The sequence below is a fragment of the Rosa chinensis genome, chromosome 5 (assembly GCF_002994745.2).
Source record: "Rosa chinensis cultivar Old Blush chromosome 5, RchiOBHm-V2, whole genome shotgun sequence".
Classification (NCBI taxonomy): Eukaryota; Viridiplantae; Streptophyta; class Magnoliopsida; order Rosales; family Rosaceae; genus Rosa; species Rosa chinensis.
The window spans coordinates 18,780,545-18,801,278 of record NC_037092.1 but is presented as its reverse complement, the minus strand read 5'-3'; the positions used below and the strand labels follow the sequence as shown (position 1 = coordinate 18,801,278).

At 40.2% G+C, this 20,734-nt stretch overlaps 1 pseudogene; it reads left to right on the top strand.

The window, feature by feature from the left end:
* The first annotated feature begins 11,543 nt into the window (after nucleotides 1–11,543).
* Nucleotides 11,544–19,194, top strand: LOC112203343 (annotated as a pseudogene).
* Nucleotides 19,195–20,734: the final 1,540 nt, after the last annotated feature.

Sequence of the window (20,734 nt, the reverse complement as noted above, 5' to 3'; positions counted from 1 at the left end):
AAGTTGTAGAGCCCGTCGATACGAGTTGGTGCATATGCGGAACGCAAGAATCGGAGTTCGTATGAAGAAGTTGATAGCATTTGGAAAAGTTGCCAAATTGGGTATATATATATAAATGGAAAGTTTCCAAATTTAGGCTATCCATTTTGGGCAGCCGACCTCTCTCTCTCCTCTCCCCGAGCCGAAACAGAGCATTTCTTCTCCGGCTCTTTTCTTCCTCCTCCAGCCACCAAACCACACCAAACTTCTTCCCTTAGCTTCGCCTGGACCTTGTGCAGCTGCCGGTGGCAGCCTTGCGCCTCCTCGTGGCCTGTAGCAGCGGCGGGAGCACGGTTTCGGTTTGAGCCCGTTTTGAGTTCGACGTTGATTTCTCCTTGTACCGGCCACCAAAACTTGAGTTTCTTGGCTTGTTGAACTCGCCTCAACCTCCTGATCAAGCTCCAAGAAGGACAGCACCTGAAGTGAAGGTTTTCTCGTTCGTCGGAGCATCATCGGTTTCTGGAGAATTTCCGGCCAAACCGGACTGTATTCAGGTGATTGACGGTTTGAGTTGGTGGACGATTGGAAACCGTATTTTAAGCTGTTGAGAAGACGCAGCGGGATTGGAGGTGAGTAAATCTCACATGGTTTATTTACGAACCGAATTTCCTTATTGCACAATTAATTGTTATGTGTGAGAAAATGGTTTTAAGAAAATGAGATTTAAAGTATATAAGAAAATGAATTTCTTGGTTTTACTACGTGTGAACTATAGTTGGTATTAGTGGTCATTCCTGAGTGGATGATTACGTATATATATATTTACATGATTTTATACGGAATGGTGTGACATTGAAATATGTGGTTTTTGATGATTTATATTGTTGAAAGAATGATTGTGAGTTGTGATGTGACAATTGTGAGTTCGAAGGTTACAGTGGTAACCTGGGTTTGTTCTGAGGGCCGAATGGTCTGAAGTCCGAAGGTTACAATGGTAACCTGGATGTACTGAATCGTAAGGCTGAACCTCGGCCGAGGTGACAGGTTACGATGCAGTTAGAGCTCTAGTCTGTTGTGGGAGTACGGTCATGGTGGTAACTAGGTTATTGCATTGTGAGTACTTTGTGCCACGTGAGTTGGGTTGGTGATTAAATTGTTGGAATTGTTGTGTGTTTTCGGATTGTTGGATTGATTTACTTGATTTAAAAGAATTGTGTTTTATTAAATCAATCGTTCATTTCTTATTTACTCACGAGCTTTGCAAAAAGCTTACCGGGTTTTGTGTTGTTGCAATCCCGGTACACTATTCAAACGGTGTAGCGGATAATCCTACAGGTCAGGATAATCAGGGTCGAGAGCGAGCTGTGTAGGGCAGCGGGGTTGACATCGGCACTTGGTCTATTTTGGTGTGTTTTATAGACTCTTTTGTGCGTAACTTTTATTTATGGTGGTTTTGTATTATTTGACTCGAGAGATAGTTTGCTGCGAGGTTTGTTTATGTTTTGTGAGACGCTGATTAAGAAAAAAATTCAGGACGTTATTTGTATTGGTTATTATTCATGTTTCGGATTTGAATTTGTTATTCAAAATTCGGGGCGTGACACATCGCCTATTTTGAGATATGAGTATTTTAATGAGATTTATGAAACTACGAGATTTCCAAGGTTTCTGAATGATTTTGGGGTACTTATCATATGAGATTTTAAAGAGATTTCGAGATGTTTTACAATACGAGTTTGAGATTTCAGTGCAGAAGAGGATTAAGTGATTTTCACGAGACCTTACTGCATGCTTGGTTTTTAAGAGAATAATTTGGGAAAGTATTAAATTTCATATTTGTTTTCCTTCGAGATTACTTATTTTTCGTTCACTCACTCTAACGGTTTTTAAATGTTTTTCCACTGAGCCCTTCGGTTTCAAATGCCCAGTTTGCAGGCTAGATTAGTTGAGGTCGGACGTACATGGAGTTGAGGCATAACTGTCACTGCTTCCACATTGTAGGACTTATCGATCCTTCACCTTTCTATTTTATTTTCTTGTATACCTGGTGTATTAATAGATTGCTCTGACAACCAAGTGGCTAAATGTTCTTAAGTTGAGACATGTGTTGTGTTGTGGAGTTTGTTGTGAATTGGGAAGCAGGGTGGCTCTAGGAGTGGAGGATGGTGTTTGATTTTGGAAGTGTATTGTTTTTCTACAAGTGTTTGTGTAGCCCATGATTATTGGTGACTCTGTCAATTTTTCAATAGAGTTATTCTTAAATTGGGCGCCTCAGGGCCACCTTGAATTTCATAGTGAAATTCAGGGTAGGTCCTGTCAGCAGCATTGCAGCATAGAGATAGCGTAGAGAGCATAAGGGTTTTTTATTATATTCTTTTTAGAATTCAATAAAAAGTAATAACTTTAGGAGAGAGTCTTACCAAATAAATCCAGCAAAATTCTAAATGAATTTAGCATTTAGAATAATATCCTTTATTTTTCAAATATACCGCTAACTTTAAAAAGTTTCGAAACACACCCAACAATAACATGGGTATGTGTTTCCACTCCAACTCTGTTTGCAATCTTCAACTATTAGCTCATTAGAATAAATTAATAGTTCAAACTTCAAACTCTTTGAAATATAAAATCGCGGAATTATAAAATGCTTGGTATAATAGAAAATAACACGGAGTTGAATTGTTAAAGCAAAGGCTTTTTTTATAGTTATTGAATCTTTTCCATCCTCTTTTTTTTTTTTTTTTTTTTTTGATTGAAAGAAAATTTTATTAACTCAACAGATTACATTAATATAGGAAAAGCTATTCTCTAACGAGAACTCCCACAGAACTAACATGCTAAACTGACATAAATTAACTCATGGAGCCAAGGAGGTCCGACATCCTTGCAAAACATAGCTTGAGTCAAGGACAAGGCCGATCTCGCCAACTTATGAGCCACCCCATTGGAACGCTTTTTCACATGTTTCCAAGAGATCATTTCAAACTCGCACATCATCAAACGAATTGCATCTAAGACTCCACCGATGTCACTTAAATCCCACTTCGGACAATTCAGGCCTCTAAGCACATTGAGTGCATCACCTTGTATTGCCACTCTACTCAACCCCAACTCCTGGTAGTACCTTAACCCATGCCACAAAGCCAAGGCCTCGGTTACCGCAGGTTTGATAGCGACTTGTAATGGAATAGATAAAGCACCAACCAGGTTACCTGCATTATTCACCATAACAGCACCAAACCCAACACAATCTCTCTTCACATCCACTGCAAACATTTTGGCCTCTGTCATACTTGTTTCCTGGTGAGTATTACACTCCTCCCGCTGCCTTGCCCCAGATAATAAGCTACTGCCTTGCTGCGCTTGAGCAAATTCAGAATGTCATTCCTCACACCTTAAAACAACCTGCTTGGCTTCCATTTCTGCTTTCCCATGCAATACATCATTCCTACTCTTCCATATCCACCAACTGATTAAACCAAACAACTCCAAATCACTCCTAAATCCCACAGCAGCCACATGTAGCAGTAAATCAATAAAAGAAAGTTCATTCCAATGTTTAACAAAACCCCTTAACCAAGAACACTTCCATACCTCCTATGCTTTCGGACACTCCCAAAGACTGTGTAAAACAGTTTCACACGACCTTCCACATCTACCACAACCATCATAAGAGCAAATCTTGCGTTTAAACAAATGCTCAACACAAGGCATGAATGAATGGCAAGCTCTCCACAAAAAAAGCTTGACTTTGTTAGGGATTCCGAGACCCCAAATGATACTCCATACATTTTTGGAGTTTGAATCATCACTCTTGCCGCTATACTCTGCTCTCACCCCAACCTGCTGCAATTCCATTCCAAGCCAGTAACTCGACTTTGTTGTATAATATCCGTCCTCCGTTGAGTGACAAATAGCTACATCCCCACCACTATTTTCACAAAGAGGAACAGAGAGAATCTTTTCCACATCAACAGGAAAAAAAATTTCTTTAATAAAGCTAATATTCCATGAACCTGGACGTTCCATTAGCTGATTCACTGCCGCATTCTTAGCCATAAATCTTGGAGTCACTACCCGGAACGTCAATGGTGATGGTAGCCACTTGTCTTCCCAGATTCTCGTTGTCTCTCTATTGCCGATTCTCCAACGAATCCTCGAACATAGTAACTCCTTACCCCAAACAAGCCTACGCCAAATTAAAGAAGGCTTAGAGCCCACATGAGCATCAGCCCAGTTGCGCCCAACTCCATCCTCTTTGTTTATGTCAAGTTTCTCTCTCTGTCTCTCTGTCTCTCTCTTTCTTCCCTAAGAAAAATTAAACCTCTATGATTTATGCACATTTAGATTCAGGTTTCAATCAGGGGTGGATCCAGGAATGAAAACCTGGTGGGGCTAGAACTTCTTAACAAAAAAAATATATTGGCGATAGAAGTTGATTAATTGATTAACACTATGACTACAAAGAACTCTTGCAAGTCGCAACAGACCATAGACTTCATGTATAAGAGCCCAAGCATGAATAAGAGAAAAAAGAAAACAGAAGCACGAGTATAGAAGGAAAACACGGCCTAAGCCCATTATATTAATTCAGCAAGCAGTACAAAAATGAAACACCCTTATAGGGTCGACAGAAAGAATCATTCCTTAGGGAACACTAAAAATCTATTCTAAAACAAGAAGAAGACCCAGGAAACCCCTAGTACACCCACCTTTTAAGGAAAATTACGCACCATTATTCCAAACAAAGATCATAAACCTCCGAAGCAAAATAGTAAAATAAATCCTCAGAGGAATTGATCCTTGCGACCCAAACAAAATTTAAATAGTACTATGGGCCCTAGAGCCCCAATCTAGCCAGCCCCACACCAAAGAGTTAGACCAAAGCAAGAGCCCAAACGGGAGCCCCATAACCCAGTTTAAGGCCCCAAAGGCCCAACCATTCTAGTCTTTGGGATGAGTAAGGATAGCCCACCCTGGACCAGCGGGCCTTGAGCCAGCCCAAAATGCCAGAAATCTGGCCCATCCCATAGATTGGAGTGCAACATCTTCCTCCGTCCAGCTGTGGCAACATGGCCAACCCCATCTTCTATCCCCACGCCGGCGCCAGCAGATCAGCTCCTCCGATGAGCGAGAGCCATCCACCATCACCAGTGCCATCGAAGCACTATAACCTGAGTAAAACGTAGGAGTTCGGGTCCAACCAAAACAACCAGTAGCTCCTGCCATTGCACCACCGTCGAGAGCCGCAGACCTAGTCACTCAAATCGCTACACACCGGCCATCCTTTGCCAGCAAACTTTCAATGAGATTAGGTTGAAAAACCCAATCCTCACCACTGTCGTTCGGGTCCGATCGAGACAGCACCACATACGTGGCCCTCCATCTTAACCCAATCAGCATCCGGTCGACCCACCAAGAAAAATTATCGATTCCGACACCACTATCACCACTAAAACTCGAACCTACAACAGAAACATCGTCACTCAAAGCAACGAATGAGAGAAGAAGCAGCCAGAGAACGGCCATGGCCTCCATTGGCAAGCAATAGAGGAAGTCAGAGAAGTCGCCGCCGTAAAGGAGATATTTCTCAAACCCTAGCAGAGAGACGGCTAGGTCAGGAAAACATGCCCTATATTGATTACCATACAAACAAAAAACTCAATTTTGTTCCTTTGATCTAAAGCTACTGCAAAGGATTCAGTTTTTATTGATCACTAACATACAAACAAAACACACACATTTATAATCAAACACAAGTTGTGGAAGCAAAGCTGCACTGTATGTCCACTGGCACGATAAAATGTTTGTCCTTATGTTGAGTCACAAATTACTTATGCAATTGTGTCCCATAATTATGAAAATTGATTTGTCTTCCATGCTATTTTGCCCTTTTTAATCCATTTCCTTTTATTTGTAGGAAACCTTGCATTGAGAATGAAATGACTATTTGAGGCTTGAAATACGGAGATTTGACTCTAGGGGAAGAAGACACGGAGATTGGAAGAAAATTGCAAATCGTCTTTTTCGGCGACTTTTCCGGCAAACTTTTCCGGCGAGCCGCCACTCGTGGAGGGTCTTTTCTCCAGCAAAGGAGGACCATGGTGGTGAGAATCTCCCATCACTTGAAATTCAAATATCTCCCTACACCTTGTCATTTTGTCACCTTGCCAATTTGGGACTATTTGGGGGACAATGGTGTAAGAGCATATCTTGCACACTTTGGGACTATAGAGGACACATATAGCTGATCAAAGAGAGGCCAAAGACTAATTATTCAGCATTCTTGACTCCATTCAATCATCTTCATCCTATCCAAGATCCATTTTCTCTCCAGAGAAGACACCACCATTTCCACCACTAAAACCACCATCTCCACCTCTAAAACCTCCATTTCCACCACTACAACCTCCATTTCCTCCACCACTCAACACCGCAACTCACCTTAGAGATTCCAAATTTCATCATTCTTAACAATATCAAGAGCTTCGAGCAAGGAGAAGGAGGTGACTACCACCACATCATGTTCTTGGAGACCCATCTCCACCACCTCTTCCGGCATCATCAATAGTCACCCTTTACTCCCTATCTCTTTATGTATTTGATGTTTAATAGAATATTGAAGCTTGTGTATCTAGCTATGTGTGAGTAGTGAACTAGTTGGGGCTAGGGTTGAAAGCCCTAGCCAAACTTGCTTGTATTGATGCTTTTGTTTATAAATTGATGCAAATTCATGTTGTCATTCTCACATGCTAAGTCAATAGTTGAATGCATTACTTAGACCTAATCAATTTGAGTTATGTGTTTGCTATGACATGAAGTTTTTCCTAGAGATTGATTGATTACCTTTAGGAAAAAAGGGAGCATGCAAGCACACCATGTGTGCATTTGAGGGTAGTGAGCTAAAATCACCTAGAGATAGGATTGGTTTGCTTGCTTGGTTACCTAAACTCTAAGCTTTATGCATTTAGGGGCAAATGATTGAGACCTATCCGGTAATTGGATTTGTCTCTAGGTAGTTAGCTCTAGACTTATCCGGTTAGAGTTAATAAAATGAAAGGGGTTTAAGCCTTAGTAGTCCTATCCGAATGCTAAGAGGGTAGTTGGACAATTAGCTTTGCATCATTCATATTCAATTGCTTTAATGCTTGCAAGGGAGGCAAAAGGTGAAACCCGATGCCCTAACTCCCATCCATTTGATAACAAATTGTTTTGTTTAGCTTAGTTTATATTACTTGCTTTCATTGTTTCAATTTAAATGGAAACCAATCTCAAAATCAAAATCAAATCTCTACACACCATATTGCACATACTCACCATGAACTTTGGTTCACTTGTGAGCCTTTGTTTGTGATTGTACATTTGCATATTCTTCTAGTTTTTCCTTAGGTTTTCCCTAGCTAGGAAAGGATTTACCAATCCTCGTGGGTTCGACATCCTTACTTAATTAATCCCCTATTCTATAACTTGCATCCTTACCAATCCTCGTGGCTTTAATGCTAACACCTTACTAGCTCTTTAATTGATAAACATATTAATTAAAACTAGTTCTATAACATTACATGGCAAGTTGCTAATTCTATCCAACTCCATTCTCAATTCGGAATTGGAATTATAATTGACTGGTGTTATACTTTTAACAAAGCTTCCTTAGACAAAAATAAATAAATAAATAAATAAATATAAAAAAAAAATAATAATAATAATAATAATAATAATTATTATTATTATTATTATTATTATTATTATTATTATTATTATTTTAAAAGAGCTTCAAGCTTGATTTTGATATCAGCAAATAAGAGCAAATTTCCTGCATACCATTAACTTTCAGAAATTGAAGGAACACAGAAAAATAAAACTGGGTCATAAACGAATGGCAACAACCCAAAGCTTTAATCAAGAATTACATCAAAGCTTGAGTGACATAGAGAAGAAGTTTTAAAGACCGATTAGAGAAGAGTGGGCTCTTAGACAGTATGACGGAGAGTTGGGGAAGAGTGGAGTCGTGGAGAGACCGAATATGCTGCATTCCTGCACTCACTAATAGATGAGAGTGGAGTCGTGGAGAGTATGACGGAGTAGCCGAAGGGAGTAAAGACCGATCTCCAGTTCTGGGTGGGCTTCAACAACGAAACGAAGTAATTTCGTGTATAGTATATGTAGGAAATTTTTTTCCCAAAATTCTCAGTAGGGCTTGAGCCCAACCTATCCTTGCTTTGAATCCGCCCCTGGTTTCAAACAAAAATCTGTTATGAAAAATTAAATCCCTAAATCTGAAAATCAAAGGATGTTAGGCATATGATCACTAAGTGAGAATTGAAGGATATGTTAGGCATATGATCACTAAGTAAGAATTAAAGGATATGTTAGGCATATGATCACTAAGTAAGAATTAAAGGATATATATGTTAGGCATATGATCACATATAGAGTATTTTTTTAACCTCCATAAGTCAGAATTAAAGGATAGGAAAATGATTTGTGGCCTCAATGAGGCCTAAGATTTGTGGCCTCAATCCTAAGTGTCATGCCATGTCACCTACACACATAACTTATTTGCCAAATCATGCCATGTAATTCTTGAGTAAAAAGACTATCTTATCATTCCAAAATCTAATGGCTCTAAATTATTTTGGTTTTCATCTAAAAATAAAATATATTATTTTGATTTTTTTTCTTTTTCTTTTTTCGTTATATATATATAATTCGCCAAAAAAAAATTATATCCAAATGTGTTTGTGTTTATAAATATATATATATATATATAATTCGTACAGAAATTTATATATGTATATTCGATGTAGAATTAATATGGTATAAATATATATATATATATATATATTAATGTCATAATTCTAACCAGCAAAATTTTAAAAAAAAATTTGATTAAAAAAAAGTCAAATTTAAAATTGATTCCACAAAAATGGAAAGAAAATATATTAATATCTTAATTATAACCCATCAATTTGGTAAATTGAAGTAATATTAAACTCTTTTAATAAATGAATTTAATAAAATTAATGGAAGATTAGTTTACTTTACCTTACGCTAACAAGTTAATTAGAAAAGTAAAAAATTAAATTGGATCCACAAAAATGGAAAAAAAATGTATTGAAATTGTAATTAAAACCTATGAAATCTGGTAACTGAAGAGGTAAGAAAATATCATTAATAAATTGAATTGATAAAATTCTAGATTCTATCATTTCAAAATTTCTCGATAATTTAATATTGTCTCATCCAAACGCAACATTAGGAAGTGTTCCTTACAGGTCAAGTGAGACTTCATTAATACAACTGTTCGTTTATTTTTACATGAAAAAACAATCATAATGTTATTAATACTATGTAGAAATTCAATGAACAATAGGTGAATAATACAGCAATAATCAAAGAAAAAGTACAATTAAGGAAGGTGTAAAATAGAAGTCATCGTCCACATTAACATTAAAGTAGCTAACATGTCTTACACGAACAAATAAGTAATAAATAGCTAATAATGAGCCAGTAAAGTTTACTAGGGATTTTTCCCTAATGGCATATTTACACTGAAATAGAAATCATCATCCACACTGAAATTTAAAGTCAGCTAACATGTCTTACAGTAACAAATAATTACTAAGTAGCCAATGACGAGCCAGTAGAGTTCACTGGAGACCTTTACCTAATGGCATATTCACACTTAAATAGAAGCCATCATCTACTGAAACTGAAAGAACTAACATGTCTTGCACGAACAAGCAAGTATTAAGTAGCCAATGATGAGCTAGTAGAGTTCACTGGAGACCTTTACCTAATGGCATATTCACACTTAAAAAATTTAGACGAATTATATATATATATATATATATATATAATAAAAAAAGAAAAAGAAAAAAAAATAAAATAATGTATCTTTTCTAGAATAAAGCTAAAATAATTTAGAGCCATTAAATTTTGAAATGATAAGATAGTCTTTTTATTCAAGAATGACATGACATGATTTGACAAATTAGTGAGGTGTATAGGTGACATGACTTGACACCTAGGATTGAGGCCACAAATCTTAGGCCTCATTGAGGCCCTATATCATTGCCCTAAAGGATATTGGCAGACCATACTTGACAAAAAGATCTCTTATTATGCGAATTGATCATAATTATTAGTTTAGAGTCAAACTCGTCATTCTGTGTAGGTATATGGGAAAAAAGAGTATTAAAATTGTATGATATATGCAAATTAATAGAGTCAAGAGGGGAACTTCGCAGAGAAGATCATGAATAATTTTTTTTTTTAACGGTTTAATCTGTTGATATCCTTCCGTCGATTTGCATGAGTTTTATTTTTTATTTTTTATATTAGATGAGAAAGGATAAGGATACAGGAGAAATTTAAAATTTTACAAAAAAAATGAGATATATGTATTAAACAAATTGAATTGTGTAAACAAAATTACTCATATATGTATGGACAATTAATTCTTAGGTGTCCTTGGACCTTGGGTGAACGAGTATATTCACCTCTATTGTTGATTAACATACTTTTACTTAATAAATTTATCATCCAACGGTCCATATCTTAGATTAACCTTTAGAGATCATCTCTGTAAAAAATTAATTGAATCAAAAATCGTTTAATTATCTAACTAAATCAATCAAATTGACAATTCTAATTATGATAAACCGTCCATGTAATTCATAGAAATGAACAACTAAAAGGTCTTCAATTTGATTGATTTTTTACAAAGCTAGTCCTTGCATAATGTTATGCAACATGAATGATTAGATTAATAAATTATAAATAATCTTAATAAAGGGTGAATATCTCATGGACCCCGAGATGAATCTAAATATATGTACGTATGTGGGTGCAGCCCACAACAAAGAAAAACAAGCTAGAAGAGGGGAGAGCATGGAGATGGAGTCGTCGTTAATCCTTGCTGTGCTCGTCTTTGTTTGTAAATATTAATCCCAGGCTTAAGCGTGACAGTGGCACCAAAAGTGAGCAACTAGGGCTTGAGCTACCACCAGGAAGCACCGGTTGGCCGATCATTGGCGAAACCCTCGAGTATCTACGCACAGCCAAACAGGGTGTCCCTGAAAAGTTCATAGCAGACAAGAGAAACAAGCACTCGTCATCATTATCATGCAAGGTTTTCAAGACCTCTTTGCTACGCGAATCTATGGCCGTGCTGTACACTGCTGCGGGGAATAAATTTCTGTTTTCGAACGAGAACAAACTAGTCAAATCTTGGTGGCCTGCGAACTTTGAGAAGATCTTTGCCAACTCTGAGAAAACAGACACCACCCAAGAGTCCATTAGGTTGCGCAAAGTCTTGTCTCTGTTTCTCAAGCCTGATGCTCTTCACAGGTACATAAGGGTCATGGACGAGGTCACCAAACAACATCTGGACATGTATTGGTCATCCTCCTCGTCCTCATCAGTTGATTATGTAAAAGAAGAGGATCAGAAAGTGATTATCAAAGTCCACCTATTAGCAAAGAAGTACACCTTCACTTTAGCATGTAGACTCTTCTTAAACATTAAGGATCCAAAGCTAGTTGCCATTGTCTAGGTTGCTCATGGAGACATATAGCGATCGGAAAGAGCTGATGAAGGAATCAGACATTGCCAACAAGTTGTATGGTCTAATAGTCAGTGCTTATGACAATATAAGTACCACCTTGGTTTCGATTATCATGTTTTTATCGCAGCTTCCTCATGTTTTGTTGATGTCATAATTTGGTTCGACAAATACTTTTGACTTTTCAACCCATTCCACGTGGTACGCGTTGAACTGTCAAAGAGTCCACGTAGGACTCTGACCTTTCGACGCACTTAAACCTTTCATCCAGAAAGAAAAGATAACCCTAAGATGGAAATAATCATGACTAGTGAGATGCCTTACTTTGGAACTCTAAGTCTTCAACCTTGGATCTCCACCTCTTGAGTCTTGGACGGTCACCATGTGATTGACTCACCATCTTGGATGGCAAGGCAAAAGCATATCACGACCTCACTACTAGAATAGCACAGTCCAAAGGAACCAAGAGTCTCAATCCCCAAGACCAAGAGTTCGACCCCCAAGCCTAGAAGCCTCGACCTCTAAGGATCATGACCACAAGCTCCAAGGCTAAAGCCTCGACCTCCAAGCTCACGCACATGTAATCATCATGATGAGACATGGAGCACCAATCAAAGCAAAATCTCACCAACCATGCCACGTGTCAAGTTCCGACATAAGGCATGGCCTAAGAGTAATTCCAGGAAAAGGGAAGCTTGGATAGGCGACACCTGTCCCTGACCCTTCACCAACCATATCGGACCACATGGTGGTGACATCTGTCACGTACCAACTCTGTCAGCCCATCCCGAAGTGTCAGTAGGCAGAGAGAGGAAGGCTGACACCCCGATTTTTTGGGATTGAGCCATGCCTTTCCCTTTCCACATCAACTCTCTTCTCCTAGAAATACCCAGGCTTCACAAGGCTGGGGGGGGGACTTCAACTTTCTCTTATCTCCGAAAGCTATGCCAAAATGCATAGTCCTTTCCATAGAGCTCCCCTAACTCGAGGTGGTGGAAGCCTAACATTAGGTAGAGGAAGCCCGACGTGAGGCCATCAGTTCCACCCAAGAAAGGAGCTTAGAAGCCCAACATCAGGTGGAGGAAGCCCAACATCAGTTGTAGGAAGCCCAACATCAGGTGAAGGAAGTCCGAGACGAGACTATCAGTTTCACCCAACAAGGAGCTTGGAAGCCCAACATCAGGTGGAGGAAGCCCGACGTGAGGCCATCAGTTCCACCCAAGAAAGGAGCTTGGAAGCCCAACATTAGGTGGAGGAAGCCCAAAATCAATTGAAGGAAGTCCGAGACGAGACTATTAGTTTCACCAAACAAGGTAGCTTGGAGGCCCAGCATCATGTGAAGGAAGCCCGAGGCCATACCTTCAGTCACAAGAGGTGAACAACCAAGGCTAGGCACAAGACCACCAGGGCATACCTTCAGTCACAAGTGGACGACCAGGGCTACTCACGTAGTCAAACTAATCGAAGGAAAAGATAGGCCCACTTGAAGAAAACAACCCCACCACTTTACACTTGGATTTGAACGAAACTTCCGTTGACTCGTTGATGCCGAAATTGGCACCAACAAATGGCACCGTCTGTGGGAACCTTGAACGCTTGGCGCATGTTCACTGGTTTAGTTAAGAAGGAAGCGCGTAGTATACCGGAAAGACCTTCAATGTCCAGAGCCTTACCTACAACTACGAATGAAAGATGAAACAATGACAAATTGGGTAAGGGTGGACATCCACCTACGAGGAGGAGCATAAGGTCGAGTATACCATGCTTGCAAGGAATAGAGGAGAAGTCCGCCAACCCTCGCCACTAAAAACCTCGGCTTCCACCTTCTACACCAACCGGAGGTTGGACACTCAATGTTCATATCTATAAATCTTTGTCCACATGTCTCCATTTCATGAAAGATAGCCCACTCCTGAGCATGATGTTGTCGTATGTGTACCCCCCCCCCCCCCAACATGCCACTGATGAGGAGACCAAGGGTGACCAACGTCGCAAAGACAAACACTTTGATGGTTTGGCGAACACGAGGCAACCATCACCACGCAAGGCTGATGAACACAATTGATCCCCATATCACCCCTGCTAATCATTATTATCACTGGATGGTGACAAGCGGATTATCATCGTTGGAGCGCCATCACTAGAATTCAAGTCGGGAACTGATGATCAGACAAAGTCTGTAGATTTGATGAATGGTGTAGTCGGGAGATTCACAAAAAGATCACGCACGCTACCTGACACGGAGAATCTTTCTACTAGAAATCCAGCAATGGCCCTACCTTCAACATCCAGGTCATTAGATGATAGCTCACAAGGACGCGTAGGAACCTCCGACGCATAGTCAATGACGAGCAACTTCAATTCTCGTGACATTGTGCGACCACCACTCGATGAAGTAGCAGCCTTGGATCGAACTAGAGGCCTCGAACCTCCAACGCCTGGCAGCCCAGGACACTGGCGTAATAGGAGAGAGTTGTAAAAGCTTTGGAGTCGTTAGGAAGAGCGAAAAAGTTACTGCCAAATGCCTGACGACAAGACCACTTGTCCATCAAAGACGAAGGACTCAAATCGACTCATGCTAGAAGTCATTCACCGTTGCTGTCATAAGAAGTATCGAGATGCATGATAGGCGACGTCTCGCTATCCACAATCCACTACTCTGATTGACGTTGGTATTCAACAAGCTTGGAGCTCCATCGCCAATCGCCACCATCATACGAAGGTGGGAGAAACTTTAGCTCACAGTTGTAACATGTAGCTAAAGGATGAACCATGATGCTCGCATGCCATGGAGATTCAATTGACACTTAAGAACAGATGTGATTTGGCCTTACCCTCCACCTTCATTGGCAACTCATCATCCACCGACTGATCATGTTTCAATGCTCGGATAATCTTGAAATTTGGAGTTGCTGGAGTACCGCCGCATGAGTCGAATTCATAGACGGGTTTAGGAGTCTTGCATGCATGGCGACAATACCCATTCACCAATATGGCGAAAAATTGGCTAGGAGAGCCAACCCCAGAAGAAGGAAGAGCTTTCAACCCACCATCTTATTGCCTTAGACCTGTACTCCTATCGAAAAGGTCTCGACGTGCCACTACTCAACCCTTTTGTTGCCAAAGGCCTGCATCAAGAAAATGCCCACATGGAGACACCGTCCGGAACAAGTCACATTCAAAGGAGCAAGCTACACCTCAAACGGTACACCCTACTCTAAGTTACTTATTTGCCTTATCATAAAGTATGATCACATGCACCATTATATCCTCTTTAAAGATTTCCTTGATATGCCAAGAGTGATGAATCTTCGAACATCAATAGGAATCATATGTTAGCCCTAGAGAGCCGGGGGCTCAATTCTATTATGTATTGATTTTTACATCTTATATGGCGTTCTATGTATCTACTATATGTATCTCTATACTATTTGCATGCTATAAATCATGTTGAGATCGGAATTTGCACAAATGAATTAGCTTGAAAATATATCCATCTATTCAACAATTCGGCAAAGACCCCCGTGCTAAGCATATGACTAATTAACTCTAGTTACATCAGCTCATTACTGATGGACCTGTGTCAATGCCCAAACGCGGACCAAGTGGGGTACCAGTTCCACAAATCTATCTATATATAAACTCCTAGAAGTTTATTGGAACACAAAGGTATAGCTATCTCAATAGAAGTCCATCTAAGATAAATATAGTAGTAGTTTGTATAATAGACATCCTTGGTATTCCAACACCCCAAGGATTTGAGCCACGTGATGAAAGAGTCTCGCTAGACGAGACCAATTCACAGAGTGCCTTCGAGGTCTAACCCACTTGAGCCACCGATGAAAGAGTCTCGCTAGCCGAGACCAATTCACAGAGTGCCCTCAAGGTCCAGCTCACTTGAGTCACAGGTGAGCAAGTCTTAACAACTGAGACTAACACACATAGTGCACTCGAGGTCCAACTCACTTGAGTCGCCAGGTGAGAGAGTCTTAATGGCCGAAACTAGCAACGAACACTTGAGGTTGGTTGACTCTCAACCACCGCGACCACCAGTTGTGAGACTTTTAGACCGAACAATAGTTAGAGGTCTTACACTCCCTTATAAATTATGCTAATAGTTTAGTTATGGCAAAAGTAGGGACAATGTAGTTATGTGCTAAATTAGAGCCAATAGTTAAAGCTCAAAGGGAAACAAAAGGAGGTCATGTAACCTATCCTCACCCGTGTCAAGGATGTTACCCTTCTCTCTATTGGAGATCAGTCACAATGAGTTCTGTCTCCTACCGTGGACCTTCGACATTCAAGGTTGTCATCATCCCTAGTCGAGGATGTCATTTTCATCCACATAGGACCTCCATAGTTCGACCTTCAAACTACCATAGTGATGGCCTATCACACATAGAAACTCACCCCACACAATGAGGTTAACTTTTTACATCCACTCTTGGTCTTTCACTAAGAACCACCTACTCAAGCCTAGATTCACCAAATTCTCACTCATATTGAGTTCCCTACCCAACATAAGCCTTGCTTGGCCAGGGAACTGGGGGCTATTTGTTGGTGCCAATTTCGGCATCAACGAGTCAAAGGAAGTTCCGTTGAAATCCAAGTGTAAAGTGGTGGGGTTGTTTTCTTCAAGTGGGCCTATCTTTTCCTTCGATTAGTTTGACTACGTGAGTAGCCCTGGTCGTCCACTTGTGACTGAAGGTATGCCCTGGTGGTCCTGTGCCTAGCCTTGGTCGTTCACCTCTTGTGACTGAAGGTATGGCCTCGGGCTTCCTTCACCTGATGCTGGGCCTCCAAGCTACCTTGTTTGGTGAAACTGATAGTCTCGTCTCGGACTTCCTTCACCTGATGTTGGGCTTCCTCCACCTAATGTTGGGCTTCCAAGCTCCTTTCTTGGGTGGAACTGATGGCCTCACGTCGGGCTTCCTCCACCTGATGTTGGGCTTCCAAGCTCCTTGTTGGGTGAAACTGATAGTCTCGTCTCGGACTTCCTTCACCTAATGTTGGGCTTCCAAGCTCCTTTCTTGGGTGGAACTGATGGCCTCACGTCGGGCTTCCTCCACCTGATGTTGGGCTTCCAAGCTCCTTGTTGGGTGAAACTGATAGTCTCATCTCGGACTTCCTTCACCTAATGTTGGGCTTCCAAGCTCCTTTCTTGGGTGGAACTGATGGCCTCACGTCGGGCTTCCTCCACCTGATGTTGGGCTTCCACCACCTCGAGTTGGCGGAGCTCTATGGAAAGGACTATGCATTTTGGCATAACTTTCGGAGAGAAGAGAAAGTTGAAGTCCCCCCCTCAGCCTTGTGAAGTCTGGGTATTTATAGGAGAAGAGAGTTGACGTGGAAAGGGAAAGGCATGGCTCAATCCCATAAAATCAGGGTGTCAGCCTCCCACTCTCTGCCTACTGACACTCCGGGATGGGCTGACAGAGTTGGTACGTGACAGATGTCACCACCATGTGGTCCGATATGGTTGGTGAAGGGTCAGGGACAGGTGTCGCCTATCCAAGCTTCCCTTTTCCTGGAATTACTCTTAGGCCATGCCTTATGTCGGAACTTGACACGTGGCATGGTTGGTGAGATTTTGCTTTGATTGGTGCTCCATGTCTCATCATGATGATTACATGTGCGTGAGCTTGAAGGTCGAGGCTTTAGCCTTGGAGCTCCTGGTCATGATCCTTAGAGGTTGAGGCTTCTAGGCTTGGGGGTCGAACTCTTGGTCTTGGGGATTGAGACTCTTTGTTCCTTTGGACTGTGATATTCTAGTAGTGAGGTCGTGATATGCTTTTGGCTTGCCATCCAAGATGGTGAGTCAATCACATGGTGACCATGCAAGACTCAAGAGGTGGAAATCCAAAATTGAAGACTTAGAGTAACAAAGTGAGGCATCTCACTAGTGAGGCATCTCACTAGTCATGATTATTTCCATCTTAGGGTTATCTTTTCTTTCTCGATGAAAGGTTTAAGTGCGTCGAAAGGTCAGAGTCCTACGTGGACTCTTTGACATTTCAACGCGTACCACGTGGAATGGGTTGAAAAGTCAAAAGTATTTGTCGAACCAAATTATGACATTAACATGTTTATGATGCGGTCCTTAAAGGTACGTATCTAGGTATATAATTAATTAGCCTTCAACGTCTCATTTATTTAAGTAATTTGATGCGTGCTGAACTGGTAATTGATGAATTAAGAATTGGCTGGACAGAGCAAATGGAGATTGCAGAATCAAAAGCAGAATGGGAGTTACTAAGCTGGGATGACTTGCAGAAGATGAAATATTCATGGAGCGTGGCATGTGAAGCGTTAAGATTGTTGCCACCAATTCTCGGAACTTTTAGAGAGGCCATTACCAACTTTGCGTACGAAGGATACATGATTCCAAAAGGAATGAAGGTACGTACCATGCATCCTCCTCAATCAATGCCTCGCGAGTAATTAATGCTACGTGAACCACATTTTTAGATTCCATCTTTGGTGGCATCTGATGTGATACAACCACATCATTTAATAATTTTTTATTATTGATTTAAATGGACTTTGTCCTATATCAGCCGTCACAAAAAGTGGGATAAATGTGATACCCAAAAAAGTGATTCACCTATCATTATTTTTTTGTTATTGAACAAAAATTGCCTATAAATATCGTTCACCTACCATTATTTGTGCCTCATATATAATAACTATTATTTTATTTTTATTTTGATCCATCACTAAAGCAAAACTCAAAGAATTATATATATATACAGTCTGTTTAAGGAACGGACGTCCGTTCCTTAGCTAAGGAACAGATTTCCATATTTGACCTACTTTTCGATCACATTTTCACATCTTAACCGTTCTATTTTTAGGTCCTAATGTATAGATCACTTCTGCAAATTTTCAGCCAATTTGATGATCGTTAAGGTATCCAAACCTGGAATTTACCATTATAAACACGAATGGTTCCGGTTCGACAAATTCCGTCCGTTCGTGTAAATTGCAGTTTTAGATGCTTTAACGATCATCAATTTGGCTGAAAATTTGCAGAAGTGATCTATACATTAGGACTTAAAAACTGCACGGATAAGATGTGAATATGTGATCAAAAAGTGGTGAAAAAATGGAAATCTGTTCCTTAGCTAAGGAACGGACCTGTCCCTTAGCAAGTTTATATATATATATATATATATATATATATATATATATTTTTTTTTTTTTTTTTTTTTTTTTCTTTTTTTGGTTTTTTCTTTTTTCTTTTTTTCTTTTTTTCTTTTCCATGGAACATGTGTAACTTGTTGATCGATTATGAAAATTTAATGATGCATATATATACGTACGCTGCATGCAGTTACACTGGAATATGTATGCCACACATAAAAATTAAAAACCCGGAATACTTCCCAGATCCAGAGAAGTTCGATAAGTCGAGGTTCCAAGGACAAGGACCAGCTCCTTATTCATACGTTCCTTTTGGAGGAGGACCTCGAATGTGTCCAGAAAAAGAATATGCTCGGTTCAAGATATTGGTTTTCATGCATAATGTTGTCACTAGATTTAAATGGGAGATGGTTTTTCCAGACGAAAAAATGATCATGGACCCCGTTCTTATTGCTACAAAAGGACTTCATATTCGCCTTTTTCCTCATCAATCATCATCCTCATGATTCATCACAGACCAAAAGGAGTCATGTTGGCCTCTCTAGCTATTACTGCAACTGTGTCTCAATACTCTGCGATATTTTCAGTTCAGTCAAGTGAAATTCCGATCCCATACAATTCAGTTAATAGCTCTAGTTTTATTAATAATGGAGCTGCTGAGCAGCTCCTCCCCGAAGCTACAGGCCTAGGCATCAACAAGCAGACCACGTTCATCTTTAATTTCTCTGCAGCTACTTCTGTTTGCTTGTCTCTTCTTTTTTTTTTTTTGGTATTGTCATTCAATTCCCTAAACTTCATTTAATTAGCTGCTTAGGCATTGTCCTGGTATGTCCTTTTGGGTTTCACCAAATACGTACTCTTTTTCGCGTGCCACGTACTATCATGTGGTACTAGGCTTGTAATATATATTTTCTCATAAAGAAATTCTGTCCACTGTTTCTCATAATGAAGAAGAAATCTCTAGCTAGCTGGAGCCATGGATACATATACGTTAAGGCAAGATACATGTACTTTAGGGCAAATCCAATAGAATAGTTAAATTCAATTTTTAGCTCTATATATATATATATATATATATATATATATATATATATCTGTGTGTGTGTGTGTATGGATCAGAAGCAGATGTTCGCACTTGATGCAAAAGTGCAGACGCGGCTCATGGAGGCTTGAGGGGTCGCGGATGGCGGCTCTGGTTCTGTCCTCGAAGACCAGGGACACCCTGGACGGCGTCGCCATCAAGTTGAAGGCCAACGTGATCGAAGTCGCAGGTCTGTGCCAGAAGTTCACCAGAAACTCCGAGCAAACTGATTTCGACTTCAAACTCGTCACGGAGGAGTCCAATGGCAAGAAGAATCTCAAGATGGAGGCTTGGTTAGGCACCGGCAAGATCAGCGCCACCATCCGCACTGCCCGGAGCTGTTCTGAGCGACTTCAGCACTTTTGCATCTTTGCGGACGTCCGCCTCTGATCCGGCCTTATATATATATATATATATATATATATATATATAATTCAACTCCAACTGACTAGCTATATATAGCTAAGTTAAATTAAGGGAAGTGATATTCACACTTCACATTTTACAATCCACACTCCATGTTTCCTTTTTTAGTAACTTAAATTTTGTCTTCTTATGAGAATTTTAACAAAAGAATAAAAGAGGGAGTGTGGATTTCACTCTCCTAAATTGACCTTAGCTAAAATGGCTAGCTATATTTAGCTAGTGAATCATGCATAACTAAAGAAAAAGTTATATTTCTCTCTCTCCTTTTGTCCACATGTCAGTTTACAATTCGATAAAACATAGTATGTTACATACAAATTACTTAATATACGAAACGTCGGTTTACTATTCACACCTGTTCATTGGGTGTCTAAAGGACGGTTTTGCCCTTGCTTTTCCCCCACAATCTCCGGCTGCCATTGACCTAGGTACTAGATGCTTCCATCGGTTTCTTCTTTCTTCTACGACCGTATAACCAAGATTGACTTCCATAAGTGTAAGTGGTGAGAGGAGAGAGTTTGCTGCGGATAAGAAGGAAA